The sequence below is a fragment of the Phaenicophaeus curvirostris genome (assembly GCF_032191515.1).
Source record: "Phaenicophaeus curvirostris isolate KB17595 chromosome W unlocalized genomic scaffold, BPBGC_Pcur_1.0 scaffold_35, whole genome shotgun sequence".
Taxonomy (NCBI): domain Eukaryota; kingdom Metazoa; phylum Chordata; class Aves; order Cuculiformes; family Cuculidae; genus Phaenicophaeus; species Phaenicophaeus curvirostris.
In genome coordinates this window covers 615231-622859 of record NW_027206664.1, presented here as the reverse complement: position 1 = coordinate 622859, position 7629 = coordinate 615231, and the positions used below count along the sequence as shown (strand labels likewise).

General features: G+C 47.1%; 1 pseudogene; it reads left to right on the top strand.

Moving 5' to 3' along the window:
* Positions 1–738: 738 nt before the first annotated feature.
* On the top strand, positions 739–5449 carry LOC138733816 (THUMP domain-containing protein 2-like; annotated as a pseudogene).
* Positions 5450–7629: the final 2180 nt, after the last annotated feature.

Genomic DNA, 7629 nt, shown 5'->3' with positions numbered 1-7629 from the left:
GGATGGGGTGGGATGGGATGGAATGGGATGCGATGGGTGAGATGGGATGGGATGGGATGGGATGGGGTGAGATGGGATGGGATGGGATGGGATGGGGTGAGATGGGATGGGATGGGATGGGATGGGATGGGGTGAGATGGGATGGGATGGGATGGGATGGGATGGGGTGGGATGGGGTGGGATGGGGTGGGATGGGATGGGGTACGGCATGGGATTGTGCTGCACGTGTGGGGATGCATTTTGCTTTGGGTGGCAGGTTGTGCTTATGGTGTGGGGTGGGATGGGATGGGATGAGATGGGGTGGGGTGGGATGGGATGGGATGGGATGGGATGGGATGGGGTGAGATGGGATGGGATGGGGTGGGATGGGATGGGATGGGGTGGGATGGGGTGGGATGGGATGGGATGGGGTACGGCATGGGATTGTGCTGCACGTGTGGGGATGCATTTTGCTTTGGGTGGCAGGTTGTGCTTATGGTGTGGGGTGGGATGGGATGGGATGAGATGGGGTGGGGTGGGGTGGGATGGGATGGGATGGGATGGGGTGGGGTGGGGTGGTGTGGGATGGGATGGGGTGGGATGGGATTGGATGGGGCCGGGCGGGGAGGAGAAGGGAAGGGGAGGGAAGGGAGGAGAGGCGGGTGCCCGGTGCAGGGGCCGGGAGGGGCCGGGGGGAGGCGGGAGGGGAGCAGCGGGGGCGCAGGGGGGCCGCGCTGGAGGGGCTGCTGCTCGCCCCAAATGGGCGTTTGTTCGCGGGGGGCAGCTGCACATCTTCCTGCCAGGATCGAAGCTTGTGTTTCCCTGGAGGTGGTCAGCGTCCCTGGAAAGGTCTTCAGCACAGAGGCAGAGCTGGGTGAGCTGAGGGAGCTCCGGTCTGGAGAGCGGCTGTTCCTGCGGCCTCACAAACAGCCCCCGCTCACCGTTTCTAGGGAGAAAGGTCAGGCCGGCACCAGCACCTTCTCTCGGGTGTACTTGGAACCGTGAACCCCGGGGGAAGTCACAGAATCATAAACCGATATGGGTTGGAAGGGCCCTTAAAGATCCTCTAGTTCCACCCCCCTGCCGTGGTCAGGGATTCCTCTCACCAGATCAGGCTGCCCAAGGCCCCGTGCAGTCTGGCCTTGAGCCCCTCCAGGGATGGGGCTTCCACACCCTCCCTGGGCAGCCTGGGCCAGTGTTCCACTGCTCCCAGGGGGAAGAAATTCTTCCTCGTGTCTAGCCCAAATCTGCACCTCTCCAGTTCATCCCCATCTCCCCTCGTCCTGTCATTACAAGCCTTTGTGAACAGTCCCTCCCCAGCTTTCTTGTCGGCTTCTTTCAGGTGGTGGAAGGTTCCTAGAAGTCCTGTCTGTGAAGTTAGTCTGTTATTTCTGTGCTGACAGCTGTGGTTCTGATGCACAGTGATCAGCTCTGAGGGATCTTTGGCCCAGGTGTGTTCCCAATGCTTTTTTTTTTGTTGTATTGTGAAAATGCCTTTGAAAATGTTTTCAGTAGATACCAGCTTGTGTTCTGCTGGCATGGAAATTAATATTTTATCGATTAACGGGATTTATGTTGATTCCAACAGCTGTAGTTCTAATTCACAGTAATAAATTCTGAAGTATCTTTTGCCCTGGTGTGTTCTCAATGCGGGACTATTTTGTGCTCAAAATGGTTTTAAAAATAGTTTCAGTAGATACCTTACCAGGCTCTGCAGTGCTGGCACTTTACCTAGATATGTGTGAGTAACACCATGGCCACACCAAAATAAGATTAACGAAACAAGTCCAGTTCTGGACAGTTTGTGTGCATTTTTAAGGCTGAGTTGTTTTCTTTTAGGCAAAGTGGATCCGGGCGTATCTCCTGTGTCGCTTAGCTGTTAAGTACACAGATTTCTGGTAAATCTCAGCTACTCGAGTCACCTTCTCTGCCCGTGTTGAATAAGAACAAGATGGATGGAAATCTGCATGCAGGTTGGATTTTATCTGGGAGATCACAGGTGGCCCTGGGCTTTGAGGATCAAATTTAAGCATGATTCTAACAGAGAAAAGAAGTCCCTTTCTCCCAGTCCCCTGTGCCTTGACCAGTTTTGAGGTTTTGCAGTGAATTGGCCTCTATATTCTGTGTGTGTCCCTTGTCATAGCTAGGTCAGGAGGGTTATCTCCAGGTGTAAGAACAGGCGTGTGTTGGAGACTTTGCCGGACTGAAGTCAGGTCGATAGTAGCGAAGAGATATTTCCATTCAGAAAGAATAAACTTGTGGACTTTATTCTGAGCTGAATCAATGTGTGTCTTTGCTTCTTGGCAAGTGTCTCACATCTCTAATCGTGGACCAAGTGCTTTCTGGGGAGGATGGCATGGTTGGCTGGTCCTCTGTCCCTGGGAATGGTCCAGTTTTTTTAGAGCTGCCGAGTTTTTCTGCAGAATACAATCCTTGCACCATTTCGTCTTGGTTCTGCAGAGCTTATAATCAGAGGGATGCCTTGGTCTCTGCTGGTGGCATGTGTGGGTACTGAGAGCTCAGTTGTGCCTGCGATGGCAGTGATGCCTGCTGCTGTGGTTCCTGGATTCACACACAAACAAAGTTTGAACGGCGTCTGTTAACAGCTGTTCTCAATCTGTAGGAAAATCAAATTCTGAGACTGTAGTACTTATGCTGAAACTACTTTTTCTTCCAGGGAAAACGCTGCATGAGGTTAAAAGCCTTGTCACTGAGGAACCAAAGTCTTGGCTGGATGTAATCTCTACTTGGAGAAACCTTCGTGGGTGCGAGGGGAAAAAAGATGTGTTTCAAGAAAACAGATTGCCTCTCAAGAGAAAATCAGAAGAAGAGACAAATATTGTAACTAAAAGGCAGAAAGCAGAACAAGTGAGAGAGTCTGAGGAATGTCAGGCAGAAGATGGAGAGTTATATGGTACCCAAGAGAAAGAGCGACCAGAACTGTGGGACTGAAAGCCAGGCTTCCTTAGAAGACCCTTCCAAAAGCAGCAAAGAGGAACCTGTTGCAAATGAGGAATTCGGCTTCAGTTTCAGAGTTTCTTGTTGCTGTAGTGGAGCAACAGCCAAAATACTTACTTCACAGGTATGCTCAAGTATCTCTGTTTTAAAGTAATTTACCAACGGGGAAGGGAGGTGTGTAGTTTCATTTGTCATTTCAGTTGTGTTGTATGTTTTGGAATAATAAACTGCTGGAGGTTTTTCTGTATTTTCTCAACAAAGCCCTTAATCTACATTTATTTTAAATAAGTAGAAATGCTAGGGTTGCTGTTAATTTCTGGGCTCTGATACCCTGGATATTTTTCAGATCAGTGCCTTTTATTGAGGATAAGTTGAGGTACTTGGGCTTGTGGAGCCTGAGAAGTGATCTGATACTGGCTTGCACCTACTTAAAGGGCCCTTGCAAGGACTGTGGAGCCAAACTCCTCTCAGTTGTGGCAGAGGGTGTAAAAGAGAAAGGCACAGGCCAGAGCTTGCAGGTCGGTGGGCTCTGACTGGGTATTGGGGAGAATTTGTTCCCTAGGAGGGCAGCGCAGGCCTGGGAGGTGTCACAGGGAGTGGATCTTGGCCCTGGGAGAGAGTAGTGGTGGAGAGGACTTCCAGGGGCCCTTTCCATCTAGCACTGATCCCACTGTCGTGTTAGTCTTGTGTTCTGTCTGGAGCTCCTCTGCGCTTGTGGGCCAGACTTTGTGATGAGTTATGGATAAAAGCAAACTGTCCTTTGTGTCTGTCTGCAGATCTGTTCAGGTCATTTATTCTTTCATATTACATGGGCTTTTCGGGGTGGTTGTACTGTTGTCTAACATTGATTTTTTGCTGCCTGCAGGCTTCCGTTGGCAAACAGACAGTATATCAAAGCAGCAGGGCTGCGGTCAGCAGTTGCATGGGTCACGGCATCTCTGGCTGAAATCAGGGTAAGCCAAATGTTCATGGCAAAGCTGTAGAGTCCCAAATGATGGAGGGGTTGCTGCTTATCGGGGCAGGAGCAGGGAGCTTTGAAGAAGTGTGGTGATTGTAGAGTCCCATTCTCTAAGGCATGAATGAGGAAAAGGATTCACAGGTTTTTTCACTGTCCAGGCTTCAAGTTTTGTTCGGGGTTGCTCTTCTGAGGGAAAATAGAAGCAAGTGTGATATTTTCCACAGATTGATTTGGTACCAATATCTGTCTGCAGTCCACTTTTCATCTTTTCCACTAAACATCACCTCAGGGCTAGATACATCGATGCATTGTCTTTAGTGAAACTACTAATGTGTTTTGCTATGTTCTCTTGCAGGCCAGTTGGGCCTGGAAAACCAATATTTATGTTTACTTACACTGCATTCAGTGGGAATACGCAGGCGATCCATACGTCAGTAGTAAACTTTGTCCTGGGAGAGGAGTTTGTCTTGCTTGAGATGCAATAACCCCTTTATTTTTGCAGGCAGGTGCCTTTGTGCTGGATTCCATGTGTGGGCCAGGAACGATACTTCTGGAAGCTGCTAAAGAGTGGCCTGTGAGTATCACAGTAGCAACAGGTAGGACCTTTGTCAAGCAACTTGTAGTTCCATCAGGAAAAATCTGTGCAACCGTTATACCACAGTCTGTTACTGTAAAGCAAGAATCAAACTGATCTTTCTAGGCAGTTGTTGAGAGCGTTTCAGGACAAACATTGCTCTGCAGGAAGCGCGGGGTTTGTGGAAGACAGGCAAGGACTTCTAAAAGTGCCTCGACTTATCCTGGGGTCAGAGGTGTCAGTGGGACGGTACAGTCAGTTGGCACTATTAGAGGCAGCATGGCTGTTTGTAGCCAGCTGGGGTCTTGCTGATAGTACAGAGCCTCAATGTTTCTGTAAGTCACAAGTGTCTTGAGCAGACCAGAATATGGAAGGAGTCAAGAGTGCTCAAACTTCACCCAGTTCTCTGTCCTCTGTGTCTATGTATTGCTCTGTATAATGGTAGTAGATCTCCCAGCAAGGGGTTTATCTTGGAAGAGGTGTGCAACAAGACAGTTCTGAGAAGCCTTTATAAAATAAATACACCTGGTTCCCATCAAAGTGACTTTTCTCTTTTTCTCTGAACAGGAAGCGTGTTACTGGGGTGCTGATCTAAGTGATTCACAGTTAGAAGGTGCAGATGAGAATATTAGGACTGCAGCCTTGATGGATAAGATTGACTTAAAGCTTCTGTGAAAGGTATGTCTGTAGGCTTTCCAAGTGATACGTGTTGGAAACTTTTTGTAGTTTTAGGATTACACAGGTAACACAGGATCTCTTGAGGTTACGTGTAGTAGAGCCACCTCGTAATAAAAGAGCCAAGCAGTGACTGTAGTTCTAGAGAATGGATAATTTTTGGTTTCCCCTCCCTGCCTCCTGCTCCCAGGAACTTTGGTGAGAATATACTCAGCAGAAGACACTGAAAATAATAATTGTCAGACATGGGCAGTAGTTGTCTATCTGAATGGTAAATTTTTGAATGCCACAAAGAGTACATACTATATAAGAATTCTTTGTCTTATGGGAAGACAGCAAGGACAGATAAAAAGTGGCTCGTAACTTCAATTTACCAGACAAGTAATTGCATTAAGATCAGCCAATTTGTTGATGTTTTGTAGTACGAGTATCTTAAATGACGATGCCTTTCTCCTGGAAGACTCTCTCCTGCTCATGCTCTGAGTTCATGAGTTAATCAGGGGAGAACATAATAATTTAATGACCTTACTCTGGACCTCAAAGCCTGAATCTAAATTAGTCGTTTGTGAAATTTACGGCAGGCAAGAGCCGGATGTTCTTCCCGGTGCACGGGTGACGAAGGGTTCATATTTTTTAAACTTGCAATGTATTTCTTATCAGAACTGTAAGAAATATTAGGTGTTTTTTGTAAGAACATATATAGCATTATTTCTTCTTTAAAAGCTGTGATTGTGCTTAGCTTCTAGGATAACGGAGAGTACTTTGATGTCAGGCTTTTCTGACACTGAACAAGTAACTGGTGTCTTTGTCACTGATCAGATGCTGTTATTTCTGCATGTCTTGAAGGACTGTAGGTAACTTGTCCTTCCATTTGTAGATAAAATTGTTATAAAATTGTTGTGCTGCAAGTGTTGATCCAAGGATGGTCCAAGAAACATCTCCTGCCAGTTCTGGAAAGGCTGGCATAGAATCACGACAGGATTTAGGTGAGAAGGGACTGCTGGAGGTCTTTAGTCCTGTCATCTGCTGGGAATGAGGCTAACCCTAAAGCTGGGTGAGGTTGCTCAGGGCATTGTCCAGTTGAGTTCTGAGCATCCTGAGAGATGGAGAACCCATAGTCTCATAGTTTGTGTGGGCAATTGAATGTGTGGGCTACATTCGCAAATATTCTTTACAAGGCATGATGGTGAAATGTTTGAGTCACACTCACAAATGCACTTAAGGCAGAAAGGAGAAAGAGGAGAGGATGACCTAGATGAACTTAACGCACGGCCAGGAGGATAAAGCGTCTCCGTTGAGGTCGGCTTGTATAAAATCATAGGCTTTCCTTTTGGGTTCACAATCAAGCTTTTACTAGCCTATATTGTTGGCAAGAAAGATGTCAGACCAGAAAATGGTGGTATAAATTTTCCTTTCTGTCAGTGTATGTCCAGTTGGCCACCTGGTCTGCTTTTCGATGCCTCCTTTCATCTTTCACCCTATTGTTTTGTAGCAGAGTTCAGCCAAACTAATAGCAGGCTGCTTCTATCAGGCAGTTCAAACCATCTGCTTCTTTATTTCTTTTCTTGGCTGAAAGGATGAAAGTCCTTTCTGTAGGACTGGTCTTCAGCAGTGTTGATTTTGCTCACCCAATGCAGGAATGCAGTGAGAAGATGGAGGAGAAGGTGTGGTAGCTCCACAGAACAGCAGGGCAACCTTGTGTCAGCTTACAGTGACCAGCACTCCCTTGGATTCTGCTTGTAGTCTGCTCTTATTTGCTCTGCTGGGCCACTCTAAGCAAAATATTTCTGTGGGAATGTGGAAATGAGGAAGGGACCGTTACTGTGAGAGCCCCACGAGTAAGACTGTTCAATCCACTTGCTGTGAACAGAGCAAGGATAGTCCTATTTTCTCCCCTCTTTCAAAGCCAAGTGTCATGTTTGGCCATGTACTGTGAAAACTGGATTACACACAGTGATGAATTTTCCTCTGCTTCCTGAGTTTGCAAACCATTAAGGATCAGTGGAACAGAGAAGGAACAGACCTTTTAAAGTTTCCAAATGGAAAGGTCAGCTTCAGAATTGCCTTACTAACCTTTTGTTGCCCTGGGAAGCTGCTCCTTTGCAGAGTGGTGGAGGCTTATGCAACCCAAAACCAGTGTTTGAAATTGATACTCCCCTCAGTCCTTGGAATAATATCAAGAGGGGGAAAACAGAATCTACCTTCCCTGCTAATGCAGTGGAAAGAACTCCTGAGGCCAAAAAAGTTTGGGAGTTAGGACAGGACCTAGTTCTCCCATTTAGGAAGAGTTATGAAGATAGGGAGTTTAAACTCCGTTTGGAGGTGTAGTTTATCGAGTTGAGCCTTGAGCATTAATGTGCCTAGCGTTCTGTTGAATGCAAGTGCCATCTGAAGTGCCAGCAGTGTTGAGTTCTGCACAGATGAATGAACACCTAACCTATTCTTTTTCCTGTAATTGCCAGAGTGCTGCGTGTTGGAGGCACTA